The sequence below is a fragment of the Prionailurus bengalensis genome, chromosome A3 (genome assembly GCF_016509475.1).
Source record: "Prionailurus bengalensis isolate Pbe53 chromosome A3, Fcat_Pben_1.1_paternal_pri, whole genome shotgun sequence".
Classification (NCBI taxonomy): domain Eukaryota; kingdom Metazoa; phylum Chordata; class Mammalia; order Carnivora; family Felidae; genus Prionailurus; species Prionailurus bengalensis.
Genome location: NC_057354.1, coordinates 66,096,576 through 66,106,879, shown reverse-complemented (window position 1 = coordinate 66,106,879; position 10,304 = coordinate 66,096,576). Strand labels below are relative to the sequence as shown.

The 10,304-nt window shown below is 46.3% G+C and overlaps 1 pseudogene; it reads right to left on the bottom strand.

Annotated features, from left to right (window-relative positions):
• Positions 1-318: 318 nt before the first annotated feature.
• LOC122496801 lies at positions 319-838 on the bottom strand (annotated as a pseudogene).
• Positions 839-10,304: the final 9,466 nt, after the last annotated feature.

Genomic DNA, 10,304 nt, shown 5'->3' with positions numbered 1-10,304 from the left:
TTCTTACGTTGTTAAACAATGAGAACAAAATAACTTCCTAGGATGTAAAGGCAAGAGCTGAATGAGCATGGAAAAGGGGGCTGTTTTCATAGAATCAGTATTTTTCCCCATCTTATCCCCATTTGATGTTAATCACAACATACCACTGGCCATTTAGTTAAAAACATAATATGCTTGAGCCACCTAAGTGGCTCAGTCGGTTAAGCGTCCGACTTTGGTCATGATTTTGTGGTTCGTGAGTTCAAGCTGCTTCGAATTCTGTGTCTCCCTCTCTCTCTGCCCCTCCCCTGCTTGCACTCTGTCCCTCTCTCAAAAATAAATGAACATTGAAAAAATAAATAAGTAAACGTTAAAAAATTTTTAAACACGCAATATGCTCTTGTACATGCACACTTTATGTACAATAGAGGAATGGAGAGGGGAAAATGGAAGAATAGAGAAAACTATACCGTAGGAGTCAGGATGTGGTGGATCCAAATTGCAGTTTTTAATTGAGAATGTCTTCTTGGTCTGGAGGGACAGAGTTCTGGAGTAAAGTGGCAGTTTCCCTTTTTAGTAGACCCCTCCTGTCTCCTGCTGGGACACATCAGTTGTATTTCCATCCCCCATTTCCAAGTGCGAAGGTCTGTCCGTTTCACTGATTGGTTGTCTGTCAAATTGTAATCTGAGCTGCCTCATTGACAAACCTTGTGTGTCATTGACGAAAGCTTTCATTGGTGTACTAAGTGCTGTATGCCTCTTAATCCTATAGAGCACCACAGTACCATCCTGCCCACTGCCTTCAAATGTGATGGTTGCTCTCAGTCGTGACGCCTTCCTTGGGCTTTTCCTCAGCCATGGGGAGGCTGGCGCGTCCTCTGCTGCTGTTTCACAGAACAGGTACCAGGTTTGCAGCAAAGGAGCACACAAACAGCACCAGAAGCAGCAGAAGCAGGACATGAGCTCATTTTACTGTGTAAGATGCACCAGCTTCTCTGTTAGATCCCCGGAATGGCACTTGCCTCTCCTTCTTTGCTCAAAAGAAACCGCATGGACCCCGTAGAAATAGGAAAGCAAATATCCAGTCATCAGCCAGCTCAGACAGATGGACAGGTCTCTTTCTGGGCAACACTTCCCTGGGTGCCCTATGGCATTCGGGGTCAATGACTTACAGAAAGTACCTTTAACGTCACCTTTGTGTTGAGTAGTCGGAACTTACATGCACTGTTTGTACAAATCATCTATCCAATCTCCCATCTCCTTTTTTCCTTATTAAGGACACTACCCTGCCATCGGAACTGCTCAACCTGGGCTTAGCTCCACTTCTTAGCACTTTGCGCCCTTAGTATACCTATGGAATCATACAGTTTTCTCTTGGCTCTTTATGGCATGTCTTTCTGGACCACTCAAACCCTGCCTCTTCCTGACTCCTCCTGCCTTCTAGAAACTTTCCTCACTGGGCTCTGGAATTCTTGGACTTGGACACACCCCTGGACTCTCAGTCCATTGGTTTGTTTCATGTATTTTGGAGGTTGGGTTTGTTTTCCTGGAGAGGGAGCCGCCCCCACCCCTGTGACTTCCCAGATTTTTCTCACCTTGAGCCATGAGGGTTACTGACCCCCAGTGGGATGGAATTGGGGATAGGGTTACTGGCTCTGGCCCCATAAGAAAAGAAAGATCTGGTAAGCAAGTATGACACTGGGCATATCTTAAATGAATGACGCCTGGCTCTGCAGAATCATAGACTGGTCTTCCACTGATTCCCTTGGGCTTTGGATTGGACTCACCCCTACTCTCCCTGACAATTGTGTAATCCTGGCAGGTCATATCTCCATCTGTTAAGTGAAGAATGACGGCCTGATGACCAAGTTCCCTGGGACCCCTGAAACTCCCAGCTTCCCACTGCTGGCCTCACCCACTATTGCTGACTCTTGACGTCCTTTGATCTCTCTTTCCAGGCTTCCTTCTCGTGCCTACCTGGTTCAACACATGCTAGCCTCTGGGGTCCTTGCCCCTCTTATGGGGGCCATGAGCAGGGCTATACCCTACAGGGGATGGGGGAGGTTAAACTACAAATCTGCTGGCCTCTTTCCAGCCAAGGGCAAGGCATGTTTCCAAGGAGTCTGCATATGGGGCCAAGGCTGGCTGGGTGTGGGTGGAGGTGTGGGTGCAGGGGTTTGGAGAGTGGTGGGAGAAAGCCTTAGGCCCTAGGCAGCCCCACTCTGGATGCACAGAACATCAACAGGGCATGTTTCCTGCCTCCAGGCTCTCACCCATTGGAGAGAATCCAGATTTGGATCTCAGTTTGGGGTCTTAATAATAGTGGTTTCTATTCTCTAGGCAACACTATGCAGTCCTTACACAAAAGAATCCATGTTGTTTATAGGCCAGAGCCCTCGGGAGGGAGATTACAGGCCTGGGTTCTAGTTCCATTCATTTGCTAGGTTAGCAAAGTAACTCACCTTCTCTATGCCCTAATTTTCCTAACAGTAGAAAGGGGGGAAATGCCTATTCTCATTGGGGTGTTTTGGCAATGAAATGCAATAAAACAGAAAGGCAAAAGAGATGCCCATGTGATCCATGCTAATTTTGATAAATGAGCCTTAACCCAATGAAAATTTTTTTAATTTACTTTTGTTTTTAATGTTTATTTCATTTTGACAGAGAGAGAGAGAGAGAGAGAGAGAGAGAGAGAGCAGGGGAGGGGCAGAGAGGGAGGGAGACAGAATCCTAAGCAGGCTCCAGGCTCTGAGCTGTCAGCACAGAGCCCGACATGGGGCTCAAACTCACAAACGTGAGATCATGACCTGAGCTGAAGTCAGACACTCAACTGACTGAGCCACCCAGGTGCCCCTGAAAATTTTATTATACAAGAAATAGAAAAACATTATGGAAGTCAAAAACGTTCTATAAATCATACATAATTTTACCGTCCTGATAGTGATTTTTTTAATTTTCAGATTTCACAATGATATTTCAAATAATTATGCATGATATGCCTACCATTTTGCACCTCCCATGTGGAATCATTTGGTCTGTGTAAACTTCACCTTCAATGCCTGCAAATTATTGCACCTAGTATGTTTTATAATTGATTGTATCTATTCAAACAGTAATTGACATTTGAGTTACCTTGAGTTTTCATTATAATAAATGATGCTGCAATTAGCACACGGCTTTTTAGTAGAATCAATCTGTATGTAACATTTTGTCTACTTGTCAAATTAATATACACATTGTAGAAAAATTTAAAGATCCAGATTTAAAGAAATTTAAATCGCAGGTAATTGTACCACCGAGAGATAGCATTGTGAAAATGTGGAGTCTGTCCTTCCGTTATTTTTCTATGCATAGCTTGTGGGGGGGGGGGGGCACATGTGTGTACATGTGTGATCTATTGGTGCATGTGCAGTGTTTCATCCTGATTTCTTACTACTGTGGAAGGTAGTTAAGAGCATGGGAGTTAAGAGGCTGGACCCTGGGTTCAGATTCCCTGAGTTCAAATCCTGTTTCTGCCACTTAGCCCTTTGGATAAACTCTAAGCCTCAAGTCTCACCCTTTATTTGCTAGTCAACCTTACATAAGTTCCTCCTGGAGGACAGTTTTTAGAAGAAAGATAATAATAGAATCTGTCTCCTATGGTTGTAAGAATCTATCTATACAAATCATTTGGCAGGAACATCTGGCACGTGTAAGTGCAACAAATATTCCTTATGGTCATTTTTTTCGTGCATTTTCCATGTCATGAAAAATTCTTGAAAATCACCATTTTAAACACCTGCCTGATTATTATTCTTTTATACTCTATTCAAGTTCATCATACACATTTTTTAGTTTCTATAACAAGTCAGCAATTTTTGTGTACCTAAACCTTTGCCCAATTTAGATTATTTCCTTAGACAAGCATCCTAGAACTGGAATTAATGGGTTAAGAGTACGATGATTTTTAAACATCTCTTTACTACCTATGTCAAATTGCTTTGGCATAAAAGATTTTAAAGAACAGGGCTTAAGCCTGGTTTTCAAACTGCAGCAGCAAGAAGTGCAGTCTTGGATTCTTTTTTCCTACTCCTCTCCTTTATTTCTTCCCCAGTCCTTAAATCCTAGCATTTGAAGCCATACCATTCAGGATCCTAGACTTTTGACACGGTCCCTTGGTGTGAAAGGGGCCAGAGCTAGCGAGAGGGAGGAGGGAGAGATAACCCTTTTGAAAGTCACACGCCCCGACGGCCCTTGTAAGAGTACCTAAGAGATAGAAACGGCGGCGGTCACGTGACCTGAGCATGACCTCATAGCTCCCCGCGCCCACCGGTGGCGGGAAGGGGAGGGCGTTGTCATCACCCCTACTTGGCGGGTTACCTAAACGAGCCCTGGAGGATTTGGGAGCCCTCCTTGGTTCCCTGAGCGCGAAGAAGAGGCACGCTAGGAAGCCCTTCTGTAATCGTTGGTCAGTGACAAGCTGTCACCCCACGATTAGCTGAAAGCAACTGGATGCCCAGTTCTGGGTGCAGGCAAGTCTCGGTGGCAGGGGAGGTACACAATTCATCTCGCTTAATTCTTATTATCCCCCAGATGAGAAAACTCACGGCGGAGCTGGGAGTGAGGACGAGCCCAGAGTCACGGAGACCTGGAGCAAGCAGCGGGTGGCACGCGCGCGCCCGGGGTGCCCAGCCAGCGTGGGCGTGGGTTCCGGGGGGGGGGGGCAGCTCAGGGGGTTCCGGGCTCCTGGAGGAAAGGAGCGGTGGAGGCAGCGGGGGCAAACCAGGAGAGAGCTCTCACCGACCTGACAGGACATCTGTAGTGGAGAGACTGAGATTTTAGAGGAACGCTTAAAAAACAAAACAAAACAAAAAAGACAGGAGGGAAGTATTGATTGGATGAAGGGAGATGTCCTTGGTCCATTTCCCACTAACCGAGCACCAGGGAGAGAGCCCCCCAGCTTTGAGGGTGCCCTCAAGTCCCCCAGGATTTAGGAGCATATTCAAACTTGTTGGTTTTCATTCATTCTAGGCACCCATTCTTTGCCAGCAAGAGCCACGCTGTGGTTTTTCTGGCAGACTCCTAAAAGGATTGTGAAAATCTAGGTACCACCCCTTGCACATTTGTGGGAGCAAACATTCAATTTTTTTTCATGGTATAGTTACATAAGGTGTGCTCTCCGGTGTGTGCACTAAAAAATAAAACTATCTTAGAACTCTGAAAAATATCTCCAAATGAAATACTATAGTGATTGACTATCCACCACCATCCTTTTTTTTTTTTTTTTAATTGTTTTTTTTTTTCAACGTTTTTATTTCATTTTTGGGACAGAGCGAGACAGAGCATGAACGGGGGCGGGGAGAGAGAGAGGGAGACACAGAATCAGAAGCAGGCTCCAGGCTCCGAGCCATCAGCCCAGAGCCTGACGCGGGGCTCGAACTCACGGACCATGAGATCGTGACCTGGCTGAAGTCAGATGGCTGAAGTCAGACGCTTAACCGACTGCGCCACCCAGGCGCCCCGTCCACCACCATCCTTTTAAAAGAATTTGTGAAGTTCTTAACAGTAGGGAAAATGTCACCTTTCTTTTTTTCTTTGAGTTTATATTTTCATTCTACTTCCCCTCCAGAATTTTATCCTCCTATATTTTTATGATTGAATGACTTTTATGTATCACCTTATCATACTTCTCTCCTAAAACTATGTATATAAAATGAATTAATTTTTTAAATTTCCTGTGACCATAGATTCTAAATATTAGAGAATATTCTATCTGGGTTTGTACCATGACAACTAGTGAACAATTAATCAAAACAAATGCTATTAGGAATTTTAATAGATTCTAAGGAAGCATAAAAAAAAGCTTAATTGGAAATACATTTCTTAAGGAGATGAAGCTTTTTTTACTGCCCCAATTAGTTCATATATCCATGGATGAATATTACTCATTGCTAGATGAAGTCAGGGTTCAGCAGTAATTCTATTTGTGTGTGTGTGTGTGTGTGTGTGTGTGTGTGTGTGTTTTAATAGATGCAAGTGCTGACCTCAGAAACCTTTTCACAGAAGTACAAAGGAATATAAGGAGTTTTGTTACAACAATGTCAATCAATTTTATAAATTCCTTTTGAGTTATATGTCAAAGATCATGTGGGTGGGTCATTGAAAATCTATCAGCTGACAATGAGAAGAGATTCTCCTTCACTTTGAATGAAAGCAGAGAATTGGAAGCTCTTTGTTGATTTACCTAGTCATTAGTCATTCCTTTCCTCAACACGGATACCAGGATTCAGATTGAAGCTTCCTTGCACCATCCATTTTTTCCCCAAGTCAGTGCACCATGGTAACATTTGGGATGGGTGAGAAGAATGCCTTTCTTTTGAGAAGTGGCAGAAGGGTGATTATGAAATGGGAAGTGGGAGGGGAACCAGCAGCATCCCTGGACCGTGACCTCAGTGACCTCCGTGCGCCCAGGCAGCACACCCGAGGGGAAGGAGTGTGTGGAAGCTGAAGCCTCACCCTGTGAGGCTCTTACAATGACCCACGCCAAAATATGTGCCCTGTGACCATCTTCGTGTACCTCCAAGAGCACTGTACCCTGGTTTCTCCTGGCCCACTGCTGGCTGGCTGGGCAGAGAAAGGGAAGTGATGGGGCAAGGGATTTCTGGAGGTTCTGAATGTCTCTTTGCAGGAGGGGACGTACTTGTGGGCAGAGGTTCCTCCCTGAGGAGTGGTTGCCTAACTGCAGGGCCTTTCCACGGAGGGGTGGCAGCGGCAGTGATCCCAACCCACACACTGGCTGCGGTCTGACTCCAGGTCTAGGCTCTTCTCTCAGAGCTTTCCTTCTCCTTTGGGTTCAGCCTACTTTGAGCTCTTGAAAGAACTTCTGGTCATTCTTCCATGCAGGGCCCCCGCAGGGCAGGGCGGGGTCCCCACAGACCAGAGTGGAGAAGTGCAGTGGCCAACCAGGGCCAGAGAAAACTAGAGCCCCTGATGGAGTGGGGGCTACTTCACTGGCTTGCCTCTCCTCTCCATCCCAAGGCATGCTCGTTTGCAGGGCCTTGGCTGGCCTTGTGGCGCTTGTGTGTCATTAGAAAAAGGGCCCCTTCTGGACAGATCCAGCATCATGAGCCTATGAGGTGGGGAACACAAGATACCTTTGTATTAGGAAAAAGTCTCCCTTTCCTCTGGGCTGACACAGCCCGGTGCCCAGGGGCCTGGCTTGGCTGGGGGAGGGTGGGCTGCATTTCACCTCCCACTTGTCCCCTCAGCTGGGCACTTTGGGCATTGCACACACGCCTGCGTGGCCATGTGGTGTACGCTCTTGCCTCTGAGCACACTGTTTCCCCTACCTGGAATCCTCCCCATTCCTCTGTGGCCCAGTTCAGATGCCACTTCCTCCTCCTAGAGCCAAGCTCCTCTGGCCCACTCTCATCTCCCCCTCCTCTGGCTTCCTGTGATGTCTTCAGTCTATAGACTGAAGTTAATCCTACGGGAGACGGAGACGGAGACGTTGGGCCGGGATTTACATTAGAACAGCAGTTCTCAACTGGGGACAATTTTGACCCTCCCCCCTCCCCCAGGGGATATTTGGTGAGGTCTGAAGACATTTATTGCTGTCACAACTAAAATGGGGAGCCTGTTACTGGCATCTAGTGGGTAGAGGCCAGTGATGCTCTTAAATAACCTACAATGGGCTGGACAGCTCCCTACCTCTGACCCCCCCCCCAGCAAGCGAAGAATTATCTGGCTCAAAATGTCAACAGTGGCCAGGAGAAACTCTGGACAAGATGATCTCTAGTCTTGAGAACACTTCGTGTCACACCCTAAATTATATTGTTGGTATTTTGATATTGTTTTAGTGATTTTAGTGTCAGTGTTATTTCCTCAACCAGGTGGCCTCTTCTTGGAGGACAGAAACCATATATCTTTGCAGGTCCAACCTCAAGGGCATTCACATAGGATCCCCCAGGGTTTTCAGCCATCAGAAAGATATAGAAAAAAGATGAATGAATACTCTCTGGCCTGCCCCAGCCCTGCCCTCTGATGTTTCTCGTGAGCTTCTGCTATTATTCCTTGCTGGAACCCTATTACATCATATCTTAAAAATCAAGAACAAAAACAAAAAAAGAAAGAGAGCCAGACTGACACGGGAGTCCTCAGTATGGCTCACGGAGCCTCCTCAGCTTCCGACCGCACCTTACTAAGGGCCTGAGCCGTAAGCTCAGGTGAAAGACGTTGAGAGGCGACTTTAAATTTCCAGGTTGTAGGCAGCCACACATCAGCTTTCTCTTCAGCCTGGAGCAAGGGATCTATCAACTGTGTCTCCCAAATGGATAAATGCAGTCTGGGAATACCCCACACCAGGATTCATGAGAAAGAAAAGCTCTAAAAGATTTTTTTCCCCTTAAACGTAGCATCTCCCAGCAGGCCAGATCTTTCTATTTGTGGGGTCCAGTGCCAGAGGACAAGTGCAGGTACACAAACTATATATTTAAATATCTTACAACAATAAAGCAAGCCAACAATTGTTAAATGTTCAAAACTCTTATCTTGAAAAATATGTCTTCATACTGACCTGGAAGATCAAGTTTGAGTTGAGAATTCTCAGACTCCTCAGATCACCATACTGGAACAGGACCCCCAACCCCCTACTCATGGCCCATGGCCTGTGCCACTTCTCTTCTCACTCCTAGCTTGTCTCACCATTTGAGGGGCCTGATATGGGCATTCCAGACTATGTATCCACATTCTAATCATACCCCTTGTATGCTTACCCCCAATTCAGTCTACCCTGGGAAGATGGACCTGGGGCACAGGACTGCAGGATCTAAAAAAAGGTTTGGGGCCTTTTGGGCAAGGAATTTCTGGGTCCTGTATACCCAGGTTATGGTCTAGGTCTAAGGTGTGAGTGTGGTGGATATGTCCACTCGACCCCACAGGCTCCTTACCCCAGGGGGAGGGATGAGCCAGAGTGGAGCCTTCTTAAGGTGCCAGCCCAGAGCACTTTGGGTCTAAGGGAAGAAATGACTCCCCAGGTAGCAGCAGCTGCAAGATGTGCCCTGGGCCTTCTGGAGGCTGCCCCCCTCCCCACTCTCACCCCCGCCATACACTGACTGGATAGGAATTTCAAGACCTTTTTTGGGTAACAGCTTTATTGAGATATAATTCATATACCATACAATTCACCCACTTAAAGTGTAGAATTCAATGGTTTTTTGTATATTCAGAGTTGGGTAACCATCACCACAATCAATTTTGGAACATTTCATCACCCCAAAAGAGACCCTGCATCTCACCCTAATTCCCTTATTCCCCCAACCCTAAGCTGCTTTCTTCCTATAGATTTGCCTATTCTGGACATTTCATATACATGGAATCATACAACATGTGGTCCTTGGTGATTGGCTTCTTTCACTTAGCATAGTATTTTCAAGGTTCATTCATGTCATACCGTGTGTTAGTGCTTTATTCCTTTTGTCACCAGATAATATTCCATTTTACAGATATCCCATGTTTTAGTTATCCACCCACCAGTTGATGGACATTTGGGTTGCTCCAGACCTTTCACAGTCTTTTCCTGGATCCTCTTGTGAGGGCTCTGTATGTTGGTAGTGCACAGCCTATGCTTGCCCGGTGGGTGGAGGGTGGGTGGAGGGAGCTTCCCCCAGGAGGTCCCCTCACAGTGAGGCTCTGCAGCCATTTCTCCTGGCCCTGTTACCAGTCCCTCAACCCCTCATAGTGCCAGAGCAGGGCTGTCTTCCCTCAAAAAGTGGGGAGATGGCTCCCTTTCCTGCTGAGGTTGTGCACATGAGAATTCTACCTCTCTCCACGTCTCCTAGACTCCCTGGTTTAGGTTAATCTCCACATCTTTCTCCACAGGACAGGCTGACAAGAGTTGCCGTATTTCCAACTCATACAATCCTCCTTTATTTAGCCAAATGGGAAAGCCTTTACATGATTCAAAACACTTGGCTCCAAGTGACAGACACCCAATTCAAATCAATGTTAAAAGCAACTGAAAAGGTTAGGGATGTTTCTCATTTTTGGAAGATCTAGGGGCTCAAATCATGCCAACAAGGACTCACTTTACTCTCTCTCCTCCTCCTCCTTCCCACCTGTCTCCCTGTCAGTGTCTCCTTATCTCTTCTTGGCTCTACTCTTCTCTTTGTAGTCTTTATTCTCAGGCAGGCTTTCCCCTAATGGAACAAGATGGCCACCAGCTGCTCTGGACATACGGTCTACTCGCTCAGAGCTTATCTTCCCAGGACCTCTAGCAAAAGTCCCAGGTTTTGAGACTCCTTGGTCAGGCTTGGGTCATGTGTCCACACATGAACTAATCATTTGGA